Here is a 24,746-nt window from a genome sequence, read left to right as displayed (position 1 = left end):
ATAAGTGCCATAGTAGTCATGTTAGTTACTTCCAACCCCTCAGAGCTTTGGTGGTTGTTACACCCTCCACTATGTTGTTGACCGTGATAGTTATAAGTTACAGGACATTCTAGCTCATATGACAAAATACTCGCACAGTCACCAGTTAGTATGTTTGTGCAGTTATTCTTAATGACTGGTAACAAAGGTGAATAAAAATCATGACACCTTTTGTCAGTTATTTCTTGTATGAGCTTGTCCAGGAGCTCTTCCGGATAACCACGTGACAAGAACATGTTCCTGAGTGTCAAACATTCGTCATGGAAATCCGTATCTAAAGTAACCATTCTTGCAGCACGGACCAGCTGGCCCTTCACTACAGACCTCTTTTGAAAGAACGGGTGGCAGCTGGTGAAATGCAAGAAGGTGTTAGAATATGTCTTCTTTCGGTGAATTTTAGCAGTGTAACAATTAAGAGTCAAGTCCTTACTTAACCACACATCCAAGTAAGCAATGTTTTCAGTTGAAAATGTGTGTGTAAACTCTAAAAATTCAGTACTGTTATTAAAGTACTGTAACATTTTATCGACTTCTTGCTCACACTCATTTAGAAGAGTAAATATGTCGTCAAGAAACCTCGTGTATAGTAAAAAATGCTCGTAGTAGGTGTTCTGCTGAGAAAATACATAATGGGATTCCCAATATGCCATAACCAAATTGGCTATGCTGCCACCACATGGGGATCCCATTGCAACACCCACTTTTTGTAAATAAAACTCTCCTGCAAATGTAAAAAAATTATAAGACAATATGAGGTCACCCAACAAAGTCACCAGGTAGATTTCTCTTTCTGGTGCATTATGTTTTCTCATCATATAACTAACCCATTCAAGAGCAATATCTTGGGGTATGCTGCTATACAAGTCCTTGACATCAATTGTTAAAAAGTTACTATCTTTATTAAATTCGATGTTTTTAATAGTGTCCAAGAATGATCATGAATCCTTACAGATCTGATTTTCCATGAGGACATATTTTTGAAGTATGGCATCCACTACCTTGGCACAGGAATACGTAGGAGATCCTCTACTGTCCAGAATGCTCTTATGGGTTTTAGGAATACCGAAAACGCACGCGTATTTGGGAAAGGAGGTAATCAAATAGGCGTGCGTTTCCAAGTCTATTCTACTTTCGATAAAGAGGTCTTCAATGCTATCTCTTATTATTTTGTAAGAGCTGTTGACCTCAGATCTTGAACTGCACATATATTTACCAGAATTTAACACTGCGTGTAGACGATTCTCATAATCCAAGGTGGTAAAGACCACCAGCCCACCACCCTTATCAGGTTTACAAAACCGTAAATTTTGAGTTTTAAGGAATTGAAGGGACTCTTCTTCCGACCTAGAAATGTTGCAACACCCATACTTATAGGATTTAGTCTTACCCAAATGTCTGACATCTTGTTCACAACATCTTTCAAAAAACTCAATAGCAGGATGCAGCGGGGGATTGAAAGTACTAGATACATACAATTTGTTGGAATTATCAATATCTAAATTATCACCCATTAGTAACTTGAAATGGTTTCCTGGCAAATAGTTTAACATCAAAAACAGTATGAACAATATTGATGGCTTTAGATGGCACAAAACTAAAACCTTTGGACAACAATTCAAGCATGTCCCTATTAAACTTAATGTGGCTAAAATTGTATAGCTTGAAATCACCTATAGTGTTTTTAACAATTTCAGCAAGTGGTAAAAATACAATACCATCAATATTAGGTCTGTCTAAATCATTGTCAAAGTCCGGCTTTGTATAGTTACAGCCATCAATAGGCAAGTCAGTACATGTGTCATATAAAACACTATAGGTGATTTCAACCTATACAATTTTAGCCACATTAAGTTTGATAGTGACATGCTTGAATTGTTGTCCAAAGATTTTAGTTTTGTGCCATCTAAAGCCATCAATATTGTTGATACTGTTTTCGATGTTAAACTATTTGCCAGGAAACTCAATTTCAAGTTACTAATGGGTGATAATTTAGATATTGATAATTCCAACAAATTGTATGTATCTAGTACTTTCAATCCCCCGCTGCATCCTGCTATTGAGTTTTTTGAAAGATGCTGTGAACAAGATGTCAGACATTTGGGTAAGACTAAATCCTATAAGTATGGGTGTTGCAACATTTCTAGGTCGGAAGAAGAGTCCCTTCAATTCCTTAAACTCAAAATTTACGGTTTTGTAAACCTGATAAGGGTGGTGGGCTGGTGGTCTTTACCACCTTGGATTATGAGAATCGTCTACACGCAGTGTTAAATTCTGGTAAATATATGTGCAGTTCAAGATCTGAGGTCAACAGCGCTTACAAGATAATAAGAGATATCATTGAAGACCTCTTTATCGAGAGTAGAATAGACTTGGAAACGCACGCCTATTTGACTACCTCCTTTCCCAAATACGCCTGCATTTATGGTAATCCTAAAATCCATAAGAGCATTCACAACCCCCCACTTAGTTTGTTGATGGATAGTAGAGGATCTCCTACGTATTCCTGTGCCAAGGTAGTGGATGCTATACTTCAAAAATATGTCCTCATGGAAAATCAGATCTGTAAGGATTCATGGTCATTCTTGGACACGATTAAAAACATCGAATTTAATAAAGATAGTAACTTTTTAACAATTGATGTCAAGGACTTGTATAGCAGCATACCCCAAGATATTGCTCTTGAATGGGTTAGTTATATGATGAGAAAACATAATGCACCAGAAAGAGAAATCTACCTGGTGACTTTGTTGGGTGACCTCGTATTGTCTTATAATTTTTTTTACTTTTGCAGGAGAGTTTTATTTACAAAAAGTGGGTGTTGCAATGGGATCCCAATGTGGTGGAAGCATAACCAATTTGGTTATGGCATATTGGGAATCCCATTATGTATTTTCTCAGCAGAACACCTACTACGAGCATTTTTTACTATACACGAGGTTTCTTGACGACATATTTATTCTTCTAAATGTGTGTGAGCAAGAAGTCGATAAAATGTTACAGTACTTTAATAACAGTACTGAATTTTTAGAGTTTACACACACATTTTCAACTGAAAACATTGCTTACTTGGATGTGTGGTTAAGTAAGGACTTGACGCTTAATCGTTACACTGCCAAAATTCACCGAAAGAAGACATATTCTAACACCTTCTTGCATTTCACCAGCTGCCACCCGTTCTTTCAAAAGAGGTCTGTAGTGAAGGGCCAGCTGGTCCGTGCTGCAAGAATGGTTACTTTAGATACGGATTTCCATGACGAATGTTTGACACTCAGGAACATGTTCTTGTCACGTGGTTATCCGGAAGAGCTCCTGGACAAGCTCATACAAGAAATAACTGACAAAAGGTGTCATGATTTTTATTCACCTTTGTTACCAGTCATTAAGAATAACTGCACAAACATACTAACTGGTGACTGTGCGAGTATTTTGTCATATGAGCTAGAATGTCCTGTAACTTATAACGGTCATGGTCAACAACATAGTGGAGGGTGTAACAACCACCAAAGCTCTGAGGGGTTGGAAGTAACTAACATGACTACTATGGCACTTATGGGTGAGACTACAAAACCATCATTTATTACAACATATTTAGTATGGATAGTGGATTATGTACAGACATTATTTTTAAGAACTGGGAATTGTTCAAACTATACCCTAGTATCTATAATAAACTAGATTTTAAACCTAAGGTTGTCTACAAAAAGGGAAGAAACATTAAGAGTATTTTAGAGTCTAGAAAACCACTTCCAGTTTTGAATGCAGGAATGTATAAATGCCAGAGTTGCAACTATTGTAAATATGTTGAGGAAAGTACACACTTCTACATCAACAATCATACATATAAAATAGGCTTTAAATTTAATTGTAATTCAACTTTTGTGGTTTATTTAGCTAGGTGCAAATTGTGCCCAGCCTTCTATATCGGGAAGACCAAAAGAAGGCTAAGAGATCGTATATATGAGCACATGTACGCTATTAAAATTCTGAAGCTGGAAAATGCACTGGCTAAACATATTGCAACTAACCACAATCACAGTTTTAGATTTGTTGCAATAGACCACATTGAGACTAACCAGAGGGGTGGACCTAGACCTTTACAATTAGATGAAGCTGAGTTATCTTGGCAGGTAAGATTATATGCGTACTGTCACCCTGGTATAAATGACGTTTGTTCAATTTCGAGCCTCTTAAAGCTGAAAAGCCTTAAGAGATGACTAGTGGTGGTGTTAAAACAGTATGGGTCTTATGAGAACATGGAGTTGTTAGTTACTTCTACTTTAAATGATTAATTGATTAATGAGATGATGCAGCGTTCGTTCTCCAAATGACAATGTATATAAATGTGTGTTTTTATTGTTAGCATGTGATTGGTTTCTGAAGAAGTTGGGCATTTGCTTGACGAAAAGCGCTTAAGTGATTTTTAGTAAAGTTTCCTCAGTGGTTTATATATTTCTTGCCTTGTCGCTTTTTTACGTTTTTTTGGTTTTACTTGTGTTTTTGCCGGTTGTTTTTCGTAATTAGAATATCTACTCCCTTTCCGTCTGTCCCTGATAATCTGCTGAATATCCATTCTGAAATCCTCTCTTTATCAAATCTGCATGCTCATTTCTTTCTACATGTGTCCATTGCAGCGTTGCTGTTTGCACTCTGCATTTCTAAATGCAATCCAGTACTCTTTCCTGTTTATCTATACCTGTAAGGCCATTCACATTCCAGGATAATATGGACAATATAACCATCATGATAAAAAGCTATTTCCCCCCTATTATACATTTTTTGAATGTGTATTTCCAACTTTTCTGTTGCATACATATACTAATATTTGTCAGGTGGATCTTTTGTACATTTTCTTTATATCTCCATTTAAACCTGTGTCCCATTTTACAATACTTTTTGTTATAATGAAAACCCTCAAACCAAAAACTAAACACCTCATCCCTTATTAACTTGGAACAAAACTTGCACATCTTCAGAACATGAAGTTTAACCCTGTAGAAGGGAGAAATTGCCCCAAATTGACTGCTGCACCTACAGACAATATTTAACCGAAAATTAAGGTTACCCATTCTAAAGTGCATGCTACAGCCTGTGCTCTCACTTACACTGATTCCTTTCTTTTCTGCCGCACCCAGAAACAGTGATATAAAGTGGGGTGTATGCTTTACAATCTACCCACAAGTTTAACAAAGTTAAAAAAAAAATCCAGCGTTTTTCAACCACTTTTTATTGCAAAACCATATTTCACAAAAATGTTAAGATGCTTTGTAGTCTTCCATTTATTCACTAATTTCAGAGTTGCTGGTCGTTTTTTTCTATTCATCTCCATCTCCCAACACCAGACTTTGGTTCAAGTCCAAGGTACTGCTGAGTCTTCTAGTCAACTCCTGTGCATTTTTCTGTCTCTCAAGCATTTTCCTTTGGAACACTGGGAAAAGGTTTCACTGGCAAAGTCTCTCTATGAAACTTACTGTCAGAAGAATAAAAAGCAGGGTCCCATTTTGCTTGTTGACTCCCTTTTTTGTTGAATTTCCTTCTTAGCTTGTTCTGCATCAAAAAATTATTTTGATCTTCCAGGAAAAAAAAAACACTTTAAAGACAGCTGGATACCCCAGCTTGAATCTCACACCTGCCTATTGATATTCAGTAATTGTTGGGATAAATCTGCTTCTCTTCTGCTTGGTGTATAGGGAATGATCATTTTCTACAATCTGCTGTCTCCAATTTTTAATACTTTTCCTTTCAGCCACAGTTTTGTTAGGATCAATTCTTTCTGCTGGTATCATTGCATATTTACTAGTGTAGGTCTTGGCTGCTTTCTTGTGGCTAGGTTTGGAGCATACTTTGTTTGCCCTTTCAATTAAATGTTGTTGCGGCTCACCAGTCCAGTTGCTTATTTGTGGTTTTATACAGTTTATACAGTTTGTTCCTTCCAATTTCTCTGGTACAGTAAAAAAAATCTCAAGTTGTCTATGCACATTCTGTCCTCTAACTCTACTATTGTTTTAAACAGTTGATCTGAAGTTGTTAATTTTCTTCCTATTCATCACTGATGGGTTCGGTTCCGAGCCCTCGGAACTGAGTCAGCCTTATACCAAGCTTGCGTGCACCAAAAACTCCCAAGCTAAGCTGGTACCCACAATGCCCTTTGCTCAGTTACCTCGGATCTCGTTTGCCATGCAGCCATTTAGCAGCATTTCGCCGAGCTCTCCAGCTAAGTGCTTTCTTCAGATATATTTACTAGTTTGAAAGTTTTTTTCTCCTTTTATAACTTGTTCTTGTTGTTCTATATTGCTTCAACTCTACCCACAGGTATTTCTCTCTTACCATTGTTGGTAATTTCTTGGTATTTCTAACCTTCTACCTTTACGGTATCTTGTTACAATTTTTGGTATTTGCCTTCTCTCTCCTTTATTTCCTCTCTTTCCTCTCTCTTTCCCTTGTGTGCAAGAGTGTGTTCTGGGATGTCTGAAAAGGGAACTGCGGAGTTTAAACACTGCTCTTCCTGCAGTGGTAAACTTCCGAATAGTGACCTCCATGAAGAATGTGTGTACTGTTTGGAGGTTCTGCATTTATCGGTGAAACCCCCTTGTGGTATCTGTGCTAGTTTCAGTCGGCGGACGCTGAATGAATGTCGTAACAAACTTATTTTAAAGGGCCTGCTTGCTTTGCCTTTTTCAGAGGCCATTTCTGCAACGGAGGTCTCACCCCCTCCTTCGGACAGGAAACGTTCTCGATTGGACTACTCTTCACCGGCCGGTGACAGAGGTAAGGGTCACAGGCACAAGGCCCATAAGTCCTCTTCTGAACACTGTTCTGCCTCTTTGGTGCTGACTACCACATCAGCTCTGAGCCTGGCTCCAATGAAGTTTACCAAGGTAGCCTCATTGATGCCCACCCCAGCACCAATTACGGCACCGCCTATGGCCTTGGTACCGACCAGTGTATCAACTTCTTTATTGGCACTGACTTCGCCCGTTTTGACTCCGATATCGGTTCCGACAACTACCTTGGAACCGTTCCTGTCATCCACCCCTATAGTGACTTGTGCTCCGAGCCTGTTCATGGCTCCGACTATACCTTTATTACCTGTTGCAAAATTGGAGTCGTCTGTGCCGTTCTGCGACACACCACTGACCCAATACTCCTCTAATGTGGACCCATTTGCTGCACAAGCCTGCAGCCCCATTTTGGACCGGCCTGACTCCCCCTCAGGTGCACCGGTGAGATCCACCAGGAGCCTTTCCGAATTGGATGTGGTGCGCCTTTTTGATAAGCTGCTGACTGCTAGGAGAATCTCCAGTCTGCCTAGACCCTATCCCACTTCTGGCTTTGGGTCTGTTTCTCCAGCAACCCCTACTTACTCTCCTCCCTTGGACCCCTCGGTTTCAAGGCTCATCTATCCAACTTTTACTAGAGGAATTCCTTCCTTGGCAACGTCAACAACTCTGTCTGAGGCTCCGAGATCCCTTTGGGTGTCAGTTCCATCGAAACCCACCATTTCTCAGTGGTGGAGCCCCTGGTTCCGGCGTCGGTTCCGACGGTTGTGTTGGCCCCGATTTTGGATCAGAGGGTGACTACCTCTCAGAGCTTGATTGAGGCTCCATCCCCAGGGGTGGACCGTCTGGAGCGGGGTGTGACCCCGGTTCCGATTTTATCTTCGGTTCTGGGTTCCCATTCCTCTTCGGGCGAGCTTGCTTTCCGGGTGATGGAGAGGGTGCTTGCTGCCAGAAGTCCTCCACAGTTGGTTATTCCCCCAGTTCCCTCTGAGTCACAGCTGTCAAAGGCCACCCCACCCCGTGCAAAGCCCAGGCGAACCCTGTCCAGGGCATTTCACTTTCCAAGTCTTCTTCGGATGTTCCCACCAAAGAACACCCTCGTAAATGGGTGTGTAAGAGGAAACACATGGACTCCCCGGAGGAGGCACTCGGAGGATACGGACTACGATGATGGGGAAGGGTCCCCATGGTCACCCCCTGATGGTCTCTTTTGGGGACATCATGGAAATTTTGAAACAGAGGGATGACTAGAAGTCCTCAACTACTTCCTCAGAGGAATCCATATTCCTGCAGGCCTTTCGCTCTTGGCCCTCTACTTCTTGGTTAAACTCATCATGCAGTGGGCTTGGAAGAACCCCGACTCCATTGAGGCCATCCCCAGATCATCAGACAAAGTACTCTTCCCCTCCAGAGAATCAACCCCATTGGTCCAGAGGCTGGCCAGTGGACACTATGGTGGTGGCGGCTGCCACGAAAAAGGACCTTGCAGAAGAGAGTCCTGCTGTTCACCCACCCAACAGAGAGTCCTGGGCAGTGGACAGGTTAGGGAAGCAAGTCTTTGCATCAGCGACCTTTGCAGTTAGGTCTCTGAACTTTCTGGCACATTTACGAGGCTCCAGAGAAATCTTATCTCAGAACTCTCTGGAACCCTAGTGGGTCAAGTATCAGATGGAGCATGAGATAAAGTTGCTTCCCAACTTGCCACCCTAGAATCCATACTCAGTTCATCCATGAGGTTGCTGTCACACGCAACCGAAGGAGCAGCTAGAGCTGCAGGTGGAGGCATAGTCATGAGACGTCATGCCTGGATGCACATCTGTGACCTCGCAGACTCCTTCAAGTCTTCCTTTCTAAATGCCCCTATCGCGCCTTCGGCTCTGTTTGGTGATAAGGTCAAGGATACACTAGCCAGGTGTGAGCAAGATGGGAAGACCTTGACTGCCGTTGGCCTGTGCTTTTCCAAACCTCAGCGTTCCTTCTCCAGGAATCAGAGGAGCGGAAAGATGTGGCACAAGAAGTCTCGAGGTCCTTTCCGAGACACACGTGGTGAGGACTCCTCCAGAGGCAGAGGGGGTTCCAATAATGGAAGACTTCCCTTTCAAGGCAGAGAGGGTCCCTGGAACCAGGTAGACCATATCAACGCTCCTGAGGCGCTGCCCGATTGCTTTCCTCTGGAAGCAGTTGGAGCACGTTTCTCTGCACCAAGCTGCCTGGCTATCCATTACGAATGATCAGTGGGTGAAGAGAATCATTACCAGAAGTTACCATATTCCACTAATATCCTGTCCAAGACCTCCAAAATCCCTTCCTGATGTTCCACTCAGTCAAAGGGAGGAGGCAGCTTCCAAAATACGAAAGCTACTTCAAAAACGAGCCATCCAACAGGTCCCCCCAGATCAGTGCAGATCAGGGTTCTACTCAAGATTCTTTTTGGTGCCAAAGAAAACAGGACTGGCGGCCCATTCTGGATCTCAGTCAATTAAACAAATCAGTAGTTCAGACCAAGTACCTCATGGTCACGATTCAATCCATCCTCCCGTTTCTGCGGGAGGGTGTGTGGATGTGCTCATTAGATCTCCGGGATGCGTATTACCATATCAAGTTGGACACGGGCTCCTGGAGCCTCCTTTGCTTCTGGTTGGGAGCCAATCCCTATCAATTCAGAGCCCTGCCTTTTGTTCTCTCAACGGCCCCTAGAGTGTTCACGAAATGTCTTGCAGTGGTAACAGCTCATCTGAGACTTCAGGGATTCCAGGTGTTTCCATATCTAGATGATTAGCTCCTCTCCGTCCCCACAAAGTGTCTTCTGGTCAGGGCCCTCCGCTACACATTGGCTCTAGCGGAGTCATTAGGTATCACCATACACTGGGAGAAATCAAGCCTTCAACCATCACAACAACTGGAATTCATAGGGGCAGTATTCAACATGCAGTCAAGCCTAATCTCACTTCCTCTCTACAGGCTTCAGAGACTCTGGGCACAAGTTCAGGTGATACTCTGTCAAAGCAAGGTGTCTGCAAGGGAGATTCTTCAAGCCTTGGGATCTATGGCTGCAGCCATCCCCATAGTCCCCTTAGCCAGACTACACATGAGATTCCTACAATGGCTCCTTCAGGCCCAGTGGATACCCAATCTCCACCCCCTGAGCTCAAAGATCCTAATCATCAACATTTGCAAACAAGATCTCCTCTGGTGGATGAGTACAGATGAAAATCTTTGGTGTCGTCCCTTCCACGTTCCACAGCCTAGTGCCACGGTGACCACGGATGCTTCTCTGATGGGGGGGGGGCACTTCCAAGGAAAGTCAGTCCAAGGCACGTTGTCCGATGTAGAGGTCAATTTGCATATCAGTGTCCTGGAGTTAAGAGTGGTGCTATTGGTGTTGCAAGCTTTTCATCCGCTTCTTCCGTCTGGAACGATTTCTGTCCAGTCGGACAACATGTCCGTGGTCTGGTACATAAACAGGGAGGGACCAAGTGTTACCCCCTTTGTCTCGAAGCCATGAGAATCTGGCAGTGGGCGATAGCTTCCAACCGCTTCCTGATTGCAACGCATATCCCGGGGAGCTCCACCGTGATTGCAGACCAACTGAGCAGATGCATCCTTCATCCTCACAAGTGGCCTCTCAACCCGAGTGTGGCAACGGAAATTTTCAGCCACTGGGGCCAACCATGCTGCAACCTTTTCGCCTCCCCTTCAAATACAAAATGCAGCAGCTACTTTGCCCTCTTTTCCCCCTCTCAGGGAGTCACTGAGAGACGCTCTAGTCCACGATTGGCCCATGGGTCTTTTGTATGGTTACCCCCCGATTCCCTTGTTCTATGGAAGGCTATTGAGTTGAGAAGCAAAGTGATCCTCATCGTTCTGTTCTGGCGTCAAGTGTGGTCCCCATTCCTTCAACCTCATGTTACAACCTCCTTGGATCCTAGACACTCATCAGGACCTAATTTCTCACCCACAAGGGCTGACTTCCCCGAATCTGTCCACCCTCAAAATGACAGCTTGGTTTCTCCACTTCCGTTAGTTGCCAGGCAGAAAACCCTTTCTTCAAATGTCCGGGATATTATTTTGGCTTCTCCTAAACCATCCACCAGAAAACTTTACAGGGATAAATGGAAAAGATTCTCTATTTGGTCACGTAATTAGGAGCTAGACCCGTTCTCAGCCCCCGTAGCCACTAGTCTTCATTATTTGGCTGAGCTGTTTGACAAAGGGGCCTCAGATTCTACCATTCGTGTCCATCTAGCAGCTATTTCCAACTTCCATAACGGGTCTGAAGGAGTACCACTTATCTCCTCTCGTCTTTGCAAGACCTTCCTTAAGGGTATTTTTCACAGCAGACCTCCCATCAGACAGCCGGTGGAGGCATGGAATTTGTCCTGGGTTCTGCAGGCTCTCTTCCTGCCAACGTTTGAGCCGGCTGCCACCTGTGATCTAAAATTCTTATCATGGAAATCCTTATTCCTGGTGGCTATAACTTCAGCAAGACGAATTTCTGAATTACAAGCATTATGTATCAAGAGCCCTTATCTGATCTTTCATAAGGACAGATCACTTCGAACTAACACATCGTTTCTCCCCAAAGTGGTTTCTGACTTTTTGATTAACCAGTCCATCAAATTCCCTGTGTTTTTCCCAAATTACTCTAACAAGGGAGAATACTGCCTTTATTCCCTGGATGTTCATAGACAATTGCGCTTTTATCTGGACAGAACTAAAGCATTTCACAAGTCAGATCGCCTTTTTGTTTTCTTTGCGGGCCCTAGATTGGGAGGTGCAGTATCAAAGGTTACTTTGTCTAAATGGCTCAGGGATTGCATTGCCTTCACATGTTCACTTATGGAGGAATCCAAGCCTGGCCAAATCAAAGCTCACTCAATTAGGGCTATTGCAGCATCTGTTGCCTTCCACTCTAGGGCCAACCTGGATGACATTTGTGCAGCTGCCATTTGGGCTAAGCCCTTCACTTTTATCAAGCATTACAAATTGGATCTGATCTCCAGGGGAGGAGCGGCCTTTGGTTCAATGGTTCTCAGGAATGTTCTTCTATAAAGGCCACCCAGGTTCTCCAAATAGCTGGCGACTCGGTCCCATCAGTGATGAATAGGAAGAAGATTAACAACTTCAGATAAAGAAGTTATGTCTTACCATAACGTTCCAACTGAGTTGTTGATCTTCTTCCAGTCATCACACCCTCCCACCGACCCCCTCCTAAGGTTCCTGTTGGATCTTCTGGGTCTTTGTGGTGTATTAGGGTTTCTGTGCAGAGATGGCCTCTGACTTATTCTTTCTCTATATGTTGCATGCAAACTCGATCTGAGGTAACTGAGCAAAGGGCATTGTGGGTAGCAGCTCAGCTTGAGAGTTTTTGGTGCACGCAAGCTTGGTATAAGGCTGACTCTGTTCCGAGGGCTCGGAACCGAACCCATCAGTGATGACTGGAAGAAGATCAACAACTCAGATGTAACGTTATGGTAAGACATGACTTCTTTTTCTTGAGAAACCTCATATTCACCCTTTGATTTTTGCAGTTTTATCAGTTTATCTGGATGGCTAGTTAAAGCGTCTTCTATTTTTTCAGCTGTTTGTTGTTTGAATTGACATAGTCCTTCAGTGCTTAATTTATTTAATCACTTCTGAATCTATTTGATTTATTTTTTATTTTTTCCTCTAAATTACAATATGTCCTTTGAACCAAAGCTGAAGCTTGAACTGCTTTTTGCAAACAGCTGCAGAATCTTAGACAGTGTTTTTTCTTCACAATTTGTGGTTGTTTTTCTTTCATATATAGAAAATGTGTTCTTTGCTGCTATCCAGGCAGTATATTCACTAGCCAGTAACTGAATTTTAACAACAACAAAAAATCAATGGCACTCCTTTTTTTCAGTTTCTGTTTTCACAGTAGGAAAGCTGAAGTTATGCTGTTGATCAGTGTGCAGACACCTTGGTAGTCCTGACCCTACCAGTAATATTGAAATGTTTGACACTGTTACTGGACCTTAGTTTACTTTGTTGCTGTTTTGAGGTGTATTGGGTGGCTTTATTAGTATGTTTGCCTTGAAAAGCTTCTTTAGTTTCTCTTTCTTTTAAGCTGTTCTATTGCATATACATTTTAATCTTTTTAATGAGATTGGTAGTGAGATATGAGTTTTTTGTTGTTGTTGTCATCTTGAACACTTTGAGTTACAGACAGCAATGTGTTTCTTTTCTTAATAGTGTTTCAGGAGGATAGATGGATATCTTTCTACTGAACTGTGCTCCATGCCTAGCTGTTATGTCTGAAACCATTGTGAACCAAAACAAATATTCAGTTTCTCTCATTTTATTTTTTTAAACACCTTTATTGAATTATCACTTATGTCATAGGCAAATTTACATTTGTATAAAAGTAATCAAACGGTATTAACAAGTTCACATTTACAAACACTATACTTCACATATATTGCTATATATCATATAACCTAAGAAACATTACATAAATTATTCAATTCCTGCCGTTTTTTCTTTTTTAAGCAAGAAACATCTTTATTAAACCATCACGTGTGACGTAGACAGTCCTACATTTATTACATTTATGTAAATGAAAACAAGCCACACCGACACAATCTTAGTTGCAAAGATTTTACATCACAAACCTTACCGACGCACTCCCAGTTGCAAACATTATACATCCCTTATAATCTGCCCAGTCATTTTCAGTCAAACATTACGTAGCTCATTTTAGTCCTGCCTTCTTTGAAACCTCATTCCTCCCCTGCATTTATTGTTCCCACAATTCCAATTTTTCCTATGTAGTTTGCTCCTAATCTTTTTTAAAGATCTCAGTTCCAGTTGTTTTATCTCTGTTACTATATTCACTGCTTCTAGTATTGTTGGTTTAGATTTTAATTTCCATTTTCTAGAAATTGCTTTTTTGGCAGCCAACATAATTTGACACAGCAAGGCCTTACCATGTCTAGGCAATTCCGATTCTATATCATAGCTCCGAAAAATCATTTCCCTGGTTACACCAATCTGCCCACCCAATATCTCAGACTGTGCATCTTGCAGGGAATCCTTAAAGTCCGCCAACTCACCATACTCCCAGAAAATATGTTCCCTATTACCGCTTTCTTTCTCATCACACCTCCAATATTTGCGGTCTACATGAGGAAAAATGCTCTGGAGTGTACTTGGGGTATAAAATCTCTATGTAAGCATTTCCAAGCACAAATCCTAAATCTTATAGATTTTGTTAAATATTTAGGAGGCATACATGTATCCTCTGATTATCCAGTCTCTTTCCAATCCTTTCTAACCTCCTCGGATCGATTCTTATAGTTATCATTCAATATTTTGTATGCTCTACTGCTGTATCTTTCGGCTTTTCCCGGTTAGGGGTCGCCAGAGTGGAACTCTGGTCCGTTAATGATTGGCAGTAGAGTTTTACGTACAGAGTTGCCAGCCCTGACGTACAACCTTCAACGAAGGTACGCCCACTCACGCACGTCTCCCACACAGGAGACGCTTTAGCTGAGGATTGAACAGGACAATGTCTTACTGTGAGGCGGCAGTGCTACCGCAGCACCACCACCGCAGGTTATATGCTCTACTAATTATTCCTTTTTTAATGAACACTTCTGTTCTAGATTGTCTACCAGTGCTGGTCTTTCGTTTAGGACCCAACTATTTCTTTTTCTTTGCCTATACTCTAATATCAATTCTTGATAGGGAAGGCAGTCCAAATAAATTCTTGGTGTCTTCCCATTCTATCATCTTTCCCTCTCTAGTTATTTGCTAACAATACCTTGGTTCCTTTGCCAGTTTTCTCCAATACATTCCAGCCCCTGCCCCCTGCCTGTTGTCTGTATCTCTGATTGCAGTAATCTCTATTGGCAGAATCTCCTTTCTCCATTCTAGTGTTGGTTCAGTTCTTAAGATACTGCTGCTACTTTATAGATGTAATACTCAATGTGATTATTGTTGTTCTCCTTAAAAGCCTGCATCCAAGATCCCAGTCTGTCCTTGTTTCTTGAGCTTCTCGCCTGTTCATCATCATCCCTTTTCACTTTGAATTATAGTTTTCTGCTTGTGTTATGTATAGGAGCCTTAACTGTGTAGCTCTGAAATACCCCTTCAAATTCGGTAGTCCCAGTCCACCCTGTTCTACTGGAAGAAGCAGTGTATCCCACTCAACTCTTGCCATCTTCCCCTCCCAGATAAAGTCCTTCAGCACTTTATTAATTGCTGTCCACAACTTCTCTTCTAGTTAATAAAAATATGCCTGACCTATGTATAAGACTAATGGGACTAAAACATTTTAACTGTGAGTATCTTACTGTCCATATCCATTTAACAAATCTTCCATTTTCTCAGTTTTTGTATTATCTTTTGTTTAGTCTCTTCCCACATATCTTTAGCTGCCACACCAGAATAATTTTTAATCCATACTGCTAAATACTTAATTTTATCATGTCCCCATAAATATGGTTATTGCTGAACCAATTCATATGTGGGTACATAATTTACCGATATTGCCTTACTTTTAGGATCATTAATTTTGTATCTTGAAAAGATTTGAAACTGTCTCAGAATGTTCCACAACACTGAAATGTCCTTTTCTGGTTTTGTCAGGTATAAAATAATATCATCTTCAAATAGAAACAGTTTTTCTTGAATGCCATACCAATTATATCTTTGAATTTGTGAGTCCCTTATTTTCTTTGCCAGTAGTTCTAAATATAATGCAAATAACAAAGGGGAAAGAGGACACTGCTGTCTGGTTCCTCTGTTCAAGCAGAAATTGTCAGACAGGACCACACCCACTTTAATTTTCACCTCCGATCCCACATATATCCTCCTAAGCAACCTTATTTTTTTTCAGGAAATGCAAATGCTTCCATTGTCCTGCTGATTAAGTCCCAGCTTATTGTGTCAGATGCTTTCTCTGCATCAAGACCTACCAACAACAATGGTATTTTTTTTTTTTTTTTTTTTTACATTCTCCTTTCCTCTGGATCATCAGTGTTCTGTTAATGTCGGATGTTTGCCTCCCCTCCACAAAACCACATTGATCCATATCTATCAATTTTGGCATTACTTTTGCCTTTCTTTTAGCCATTATTAGACATGGACACTTTTCTACAGTCATGGTTTAGTATTGAAATTGGCCTTTATGAAGCTGGAGCCGATGGATCTTTACCCTCTTTAGGTATTACAGCTACTACTGCTTTTTTCCAGGATGTCGGTGGTACTTCTCCTCTTCATAAGTTCATAGGTGTTTACTAGGCTAATGACCACAAGGGCCTTTTTAAGCCTAGCCGTGCATCCCAAATCTCTGACAAGTTCTGATACCCTTGATAAGTGTAAGCATGAGGTTTGGGAGATGAACCATTTACAGGCTGCCTGTGTCCATTAGAGACATAGGTGCCAAACTAGGGATGAATTTCCTGTTCCCCATCCCCATCCTCTTGTCAAAGTTGCACATGAATTGGGTTAGGGAGGGACTCTACTTCACATGGAGGGGAAGCCTGTTCCATAGAAGGGGTAGTCTCTGGGATACTTAACAGTCTCTCCAGCAGGTCCTTTTTATATCACAGGGAAGGTTTAAGTCTTTAGAATAGGTAATTCTGGTGCCGTTTGTTTTGTGGATATGCGGGGGGTCCATCAGAATGGGATCTAACAGTGCCTTGTATGCCAGGCATATATCTCCTCTCAAAAGCCTGTAGGAGACAGAGTACAGGTATAGGGCCTTGAGGCAGTCTGCATAGGACATTTTAGTTATGCCATGCATTCTTTTAGTGAGGAACCTCTGGACGTTCCAATTGTTGGATATGTCTGGTTAGGTACATACCAAAGGGGGCATTGTACTCAATGATAGGTCTGATGAATGCCAAATACAGTGGAATAATGACTTCCTTGGACTTAGATGCCATACCTTTGTTTATAAGTTGGGCAACATAGAGTGATTTCCTCACTAATGTAGACATATGATGGTCAAAGGCTAGATTACTATCTATGTGTCTCCTAAGTCCCTGACTACTGGGTCAACTCTAAGGGGTGTGTTGTTAATGTGATAGTTACCAGGGATAGATGACTTCCCAAAGGATACTATTATGCATTTCTTGGCATTTAGTTTTAGTCCATGGCTGTGACTTGTTTGTCTGTGTCAACCATTCCTGGAAAACATTTATGTCAGTGTGTGATTCAATGGCAGCTCCTAATTTGCAGTCATCTGCAAATTTTGTCATCCGGAGACCACTGACATTGGCCTTGAATTCACAGACATAAATGCCAAAATGTTGAGGTCCAAGGACTGATCCCTGAGGGACTCCACTTGTGACTGGCCTCTGCGTTAGAGGAGGACTTCCTAATTCTAACTTCCTGAGTCCTGTGAGCCAGTTGGCTATACACTGGGTGACATTTGAGTTTGTTACTTAATCTCTTAAGTTTGTCAACAATGCCCAAGTGGGGTATTGTGTCATATGCCTTGGCCAGTTCAAGGTAGGAAGTGTGAACTATTTTTCCCTCATCCATTGCTTGATTACCTTCTCAAAGAAGTCTACCAGATTGAGTAGGCATGATCTGCCCTTGACGAAACCAAACTGGGTTGGTTCCAGTGTGTGGAGGTTTACTATATTTCTTTTGATCATTTCCATGATTCTTTCCATGGCTTTACATGTAAGACTAGTGAGACTTATGGGTATGTAGTTTCCAGGGTCTGTAGATGGCCCAACTCTGTGCAGAGGGATGACTGTTGTTCTCAATTCATGAGGCACAAAGCCTGTTTGGTGGCTACAGTTATAGTAATTCCAGAACCCTGATAGGTCATGTTTCATGCTATTTAGAAGGCATCCTGGGATGTTGTCTAGGTCCATTGGTGCAGTGTTCTTGTTCTTAGAAAGAGCATTAAGGACTTGTTCCCTAGAGATAGTAGGCGGAGTTGTATTTGATGGTATTTCCTGATGGAAGGTTGAGGGGGAGAGAGGAGTAAAGTTGGAGCTGAATTTATCAGCCAGGAGGTTTGCTATATCTTATCTTAAAATATTGTTAAACAAAACATTCCAAATTTTTAATAGTTTTTTTGTCCATCCTAGCTTCCAAACTTCCACAGGAATACCATCTATTCCTGGGGACTTTCCTGTGGATTGCTTATACATTACAATTTGTATCTCATCGCCTCCTATCCTGACTGTAATTTAAACATCATCTACCTCTAACCTTGGCATATTTAACTTCTTCCATAAACATTTTAGTTTGTATCTTTTCTTGATTTTCATATTTCTGTGCTTTATACAGACTTTCATAGAATTTATGAAATATTTCTAATACCTGTACAGGATGACTTATTACCTTCCTTGTTATAGGCATTCTAAGCTTGGCAACAGCCCTTTTTACTTTCTTTTGCCCGAGTTGTTGTGCTAAAAGTTTTTGTGCTCTAGTGTTAGCAAAAAACAGTTGCTTAGCAATCTTCCTAAACTCTTTTATATTATTGAGGTAATCCCTTATTTTCTGCTTAGCATTCTGCAGTTGATCATCTTGTTCTGGAGATTCACCCATTCTACAAAACTTTAACATTTGTCATTCCCTTTAAATAATTCTTGTTACTTCTTAGCCATAGTTCCCATTCTTTTATTTCCACGCTGGTTTTTAAACTCCACCTTAATTTTATCCCACTCCCTAGTTATATTTTCAGGACTAATGTCTATCCTCTAAAGTAGCTCTTGAATAATTTCCACTACTCATTCCATAAATTCCTCTCTCTTCAACAGCTAGGTGGGAAAGTGCCAGGATCTCCTTTTTATTTTAGTTATTTGCACATGATCTGAAATAGTTAAGTATCAAGACTTTCAATTAAATGCACATTTTCTTGTGAAATGTAAATTCTGTCTAGCCTAACCCACTTTTTTTTATCTTGGGGAGTAATATGTATATTCACTCTGAACTCATGTTCCTGAATTCACATCTTCCGTGCCAAATATTTTCATACATTTCTTCAAAAATGTACCCACTTTTGTTATAATTTCCCTTCTGGGTCCCTCACACACATCTTCACTTCTGGAAATCAAATTGCAGTCCCTACATATAACTAATATTCCCTGCTGAATACTGATTATTTCTCCCAGAATTTTCTTAAACTCCATTATAGCAGTTTTAGGTGGAATATAAATACATGCCAGTGTAATCCTCCTCCATTGCCATTAGCCCCTTGGCAGTACAAATCTGCCATTCTTATCTTTACTGCACTCTTCTATCAGTATTGGAGCTCCTCTTGCAATTAATATAGGTACTGCTCTTTTCCTTTGTCACAGTTTTTATGTTGAGTAATCATCCTGAAAAATCTTTCTTTATCAAATTCACATGTTCAGTTTTTTCTGTAACATAGCTATTTGCACTTTAAATTTTGTAATATAGTTCACTTTTCTTTCTTTTTTATATTTATTTGTGGGACCCTTGACATTTAAAGACATCACAGAAAGCATTATTGCATTAAAAAGCCATTATTCCAACCGTTTATGTACACCTTTTTTGATAAAGGTTTAGATCCAGCTTTTTGTTACTACTGCTTAGTAGGTTGAACGTTTATATAGTTGTTTCTTGTCATACCCATTTGAGCCAATATCGCATCTTACAAAGCTTTTTGTTTTATTGAAAGCCCTAAAAATAAAAAACCCACAATATCTCCCTAAAACCTATTAATTTAATACTAACACACAGCTGTACATCTTCATATATTAAAGTGTTACCTTCCTAATCGGAACAAATGTCTGAAACTGATAACCACACTCCGAGACTTGAGCTAACCTAAATGAAAGGCTATCCATGCTAAGATGCATGGTGCCGCTTGTGCTTCTACGAAGTACTATCTGGTTTTGTCCTGTAGCTCTTCCAGCTGGAAAAAAACAATGAATGCTTTCAGAGAACATTATCTCCTAGCCAGTTTCTCTCTTCTTTTTTTTCCTAGCCAATCACTCTCCACCAGATTGTAACCAATTTCTCCTTATCAGATTGTCTCCATAGAGACATGAGAACCAGTAGTCAATTTCTCTCTATCAGATTGTTTTTGTGGAGATATGAGGGCCAAATACAGAATTGCTACTAAGCATGCATTCGTTTGCTTGAAAAAAAGCCTCAGAATATTTATTCCTTTTCATTCACTTGTGTTTTTTTTCTTAAAAGATGTCAGTAATTCAATCCAAGGTCCCTATTCCAGTAATTCACCCATACAAGAATGAGAAAAAGCACACCAATCCTCCTTTTGTCATGCTGTTTTAACCAGGCTTTTACATTGCAATGTCTACATTTCTTAAAACTGAAGAAGAATGAGAATGGAGAAAGAAAGGGAAAAAAGAACAGCAGCACGCATTTACAATCCTCATTATACTTAAAAAATAACTGAGAAAACTCTATAGCATGCAAGGAAAACCATATACTAGAAAAATAGTACTGTTAAGAAATAAATGTTTCTTACAGTTAACTTTCTCCCCTCTCTTCCCCTCCCCAAAGCATTTTTCTGAACATTAATGACATGAAGTAGGGCATATACTTTAGAGCCCCCCACAAGTCCAACAGAATCTGAAAAAGTCCAGTATTTCCAGATTTTCTTTTTCTGTCATATTTCACAAATATAATTATTGCACTGTAATCCCACATGGTTACTGATTTTATTACTGTTCAACTCCATTTCCCAGATCATGTTTCTGCTTCCTTTCCAACATATTATCTATTCTTCTAGTCAACTCTCATGCTCCCTTCCTTCTATCCAACATTTTCCATTGTAACAGTGGAAATGGTTTCACAGGTACAGTCTCTCTGTGGTCTTTATTACCAGAAGAACAATAAGGAGAATCAGCTTCTGTTTCACAGGTCATGTTTGGTTGGACAGATGTTTGTATTTCCTCCTTAGCGTCTACTTAATAAAAAAAAAAATGATTTTTGTCCCGCCAGGGAAGAATACCTTGAAGACAGCTGGGTACAGCAGTTTGAATCTCACACTTGCGTCTCCACATTCCCTGAATAATAGAATGAACTTACTCCTCTTCTGCCTGGTGTACAATGAATAATCATTCTCCACAAACACTCTGCTCTCTCCCACTTTTAGAATTTTGTCCTTCTGCCACAGTTTTTTCAGAATCAACTCCTTCTGATGGTAGGATTGCATCTGTACTATTGAAGGTCTAGGTTGGTTTCTTATAGTCAGGTTTGGAGCATACATACGATGTGGCCTTTCAGCTAACAACTCGTGCTGTGGAATACCAGTCCAGTTGCTTATTTGTGCTTTCATAAAATTAATGCAGTCTGTTCCTTCCAGCTTTGCTGGGGTAGCTGAAAATCTCAGGTTTTCCCTATGTGCTCTGTCCTCTAATTCTATTATGTTTTTAAACTTCTCCTTCTGAGGAGTCTCATATTCGGCCAGCCTTTTGTTCATTTTAACCTCTGAGTTTTGCAGCTTTATCATCTCATCTGAATATCTTTTTAAAGCTTCAGTTTCTCTCATTTTAGGATCATTTTGAATTTTAGGTAGTAGCAATTCTACTTTATGAATCTCTGAGATCAAATGGAGATTTACATCGAAGTTGAGGTTATCCATGTGGAGAGTGACATGTAGATTTGTGGCAAGCTTGCTGTTTGGAGGAATGGCAGACATTTTGAAGTGAGCATGTGCTGGTAACTACAGTGTTTTGGCATCTTGGCACATTGAGTCATTATTCATATGGTGGGGGGAAATTATGATGTCTAAGAGGGACTAAAAGATGACCATTTAATTATCTATTGCCATTTTCATCCATGTGTTATGTAAGTCTAGCAAGCCATCTGGGAGAAGTTTAAAGGTTGTCAGTAAGGTATTTTTTCTGAAGGGGGGTACCTTGTTGATTACAACTTCTTTACTTCATAACTTAATTCTAGTTAGTTTTTGTTGTATGACTTGCATTAAAGCAGCCCTAAAGGAAAAGACGAGTTACTTTTCTGGAACCTGTTAATCCTTATGGACAAATGTGTTTTAATTTCTGAGCGTCTTGCAGTAATATTTCATGATTATGTAGTTCTAGCTGGAAATAAATGTTTATTAAATATTGTCCTTTTTATCCATTTTAATCATTTTCATTTTATCATTTGTTTGGGCACTGTTCCATTTTGTCTGAATAACACTAGAGAGGAAACATGGTAGTCACTTGAAAAAAAGTTCATCAGGAAAATATGCTCGCTTGTTCTCTAAATAATTTTGAATGAAGGTAGCTTCTTCAGAAACTTTTTTTCTTACACTTTTGCTTCAGAATTGTCTTGAGTGTGTAATGAGGATAAGCAGAAACTTGGGTACTTAAGTATTATTGCAGGCACATTCGTAAGCAACTCACTGTCACTTGATGTTGCGATATTAAACCGTGAACTGGTAAAAGATTTGTTTTTTTCAGTGAAAGTGTCACTATTATATCAACAGATTTATTTGATGTGTGCCCGGAGTTGCGGATTTCTTTTTGTTTCGAAAATAACCCTAGTGGGATAGAAAGTCAGGTGACTTACCCATTGTATTTGCTGTGTTTATCACGAATGTGCAAGCGGCATTCACAGCTGTACTTAATCTGGCAAAGGTGAAAAACAAGTTTTTTTTTTTTTTTTTTTCTCAGCCAAGTTACAGTAATTCCCCCAACCCCATCATGTCTTTCTCTTAATTTTTCCTCTTTTCCGACTGTTGCCTCCCTTCTCTGAGTTGTAATTACAAAGTAACGCTGTCCCAACACTCCCTTTCATTCACGGAAGCTACCTGGACTGTTGTGTTAACAGGAACGGTTAAAGAACCGTACTATGGAAATAATGTCATGGCATGCTTGTCATTAGCAGAACAACTGCATGACAATGAACAAGAAACAAACAAAACTATTTATCTGACATTTCTTTACTATGAATATGCAAGTAGGCAGTAACTCATTTTCATCCAACACCCATGGCCAAAAACTCTCCAATCAGATCAGGTGTACAGATTCTGTGATTCCGTTGTTTTGGTCTTTCTTTCAGACCCAACTTTTACTGTTATCCAACGAGGTTGTAGTTGAGAGCTACCTTGAGTTCTTCACAGAACTGGGATTTCTTTTCTGTTTACAAGAAGAGCTAAGTGAGTTGCTTAAGAATGTGGTTACGATAATACGTAAGTACCGAAACTTGCTTTAAAAACATGGTAGTGTGTCTAATCTGATGGAATATTACTTGTCAGTTTGTCAGATGGAATTTGGTTTCAGTTATTGATGATCAGGTTCTGTTATTATTATTGTTATTGTTATTATTACTATTCCTATTTGCCATTCATCTTTTCTGTCTTGTTGCCTGTGAGATTAGCTGTCCCTGAGAATAGATTTCCAGAATGGCTGTGTCTGCAGTCCTTCCAACAGCCATTTAATTTAGTTATGTGGGATACTGCTTGCAAGCTTTTTGGAACTAGTGTTAAGTCTCCCTTGAAACCTGCCTTGCTTGTTAGATGTGATGTATTACAGTTGGCCAGCTGCTGTGGTGTGCAATCAAGTTCCAGCAGGCACTGGAATCTCGTCTCTGTTAGGGGCCTTTGTGAGGTATCAGCTGTTTTTCCACAAGCTCACAAGGAAGGAGTGTCATTATGTGATGATCAGCTCCTGTCTATTTCAGCCATTCCTTGGTTTGTTCTTGAAGTCTCGCTACTGGAGACTGAGACAAAACTGCAAGTTGCTATGTTGCAGCCTATGTGACTACCAGGATTGTGTTGCTCAGTGATGGGTTGAATATTAGTTGGGTCATTGAGAAAACCCATGTTGTTGTAGTTATTTACAGAAATGGCACAGTGCTTGTGTGTTAGATATAATTATAATTATTAACCAACTTGGTCCTGGAAGTTAGAGTAAAAGGAGGGGGGGGGGTGGAATCGGCAGGCTTCACGTGGCTCAGAGAAGAGGTGATTGGAAAGTGCAAGTACACTCCTACCCTAAATGAAATAGATATTTGCCATTTGGTGAAACCATACACAGATAGATGCAGGGGCTTCAATAATTTAAATGAACACTGCTGGTGATCTTTATTGTATGTAATATCTCCCCATTTCTCTCTCTGTATATCTGTTTTTAATACTGCTTTAACTCTTAATAGATTATGCTATCTTTCAGCACTATGCCCACTTCCTCTCCTGATTTAGCTGATGAGTTTTATTACATAGTTTACATGTAATAGGAGTTTATGGTCTTGTAGTGGGATGGCTTCATCTGGATGCAATACCAGAGCTGTTTTGACCAGTCAATTTAAACAAAAGAAGGGGGTTGCAATAGGGTCTGTAGCAGGGCTTGTAGGAGTACCAGATTTTAAATTCTATTAAGAGCATGTTTAAAGTAAATTTATTATAAACAATTCATTGATGACTTGTTTTTAATAATGGAAGGAACCTCTAATAGCAGCAAGGATTTAATAAAGGTGTTGAATCAGAAGTCTGAGTTTTTAAGATTTACGTTAGGAGAGGCTGGTATTCAAGTAATGTTTTGGGTGTGACATTAAAATGGAATACAGATTTAAGAGAGTTTGAAAGTAATATTCATAGAAGAGAGACATTCGCAAATAATTATTTTACATCATTATAACAATCTTCCCCCGTTTATGAAGAGATCTTTGTAGAGGACAATATATAAGAGCTAGTAGGATGACTAGTAATGACAAGCAGCTTAGAGATGAATTTTTCTTTATAATCAATATATTTTTAAATGGGGGTGTATAGTAAAGAATCCCTACAAGAAATTGAGAAAAAAATATTAGCTACAAGAGGTATGACTACGAGATCACTGCATGAAAGAATCTGGGTACATTTATATAGTATTAAAAAGAAGAATGTAAAAATGCACTTTTTAAGCATAGCATAGAATATGGTAGATGCAAAAAGTTCCTTTTTTCCATTATAGAATAAGGGTTTATTGATTTTTAGAGGGAGTGATTTTAAAAACTTTT

At 40.1% G+C, this 24,746-nt stretch overlaps 1 protein-coding gene across 2 annotated transcripts in view; it reads left to right on the top strand.

Annotated features, from left to right (window-relative positions):
* The window catches only part of VTI1B (vesicle transport through interaction with t-SNAREs 1B), a 646,522-nt gene that overhangs the window by 141,404 nt on the left and 480,372 nt on the right, over positions 1-24,746 (top strand). The window lies entirely within an intron of this gene.

Source organism: Protopterus annectens, chromosome 6.part0, assembly GCF_019279795.1.
Source record: "Protopterus annectens isolate FY-2018-M chromosome 6.part0, PAN1.0, whole genome shotgun sequence".
NCBI classification, from domain to species: Eukaryota; Metazoa; Chordata; order Ceratodontiformes; family Protopteridae; genus Protopterus; species Protopterus annectens.
Note: the sequence above shows the minus strand (reverse complement) of the source record. Positions and strands in the feature narration are given on the sequence as shown.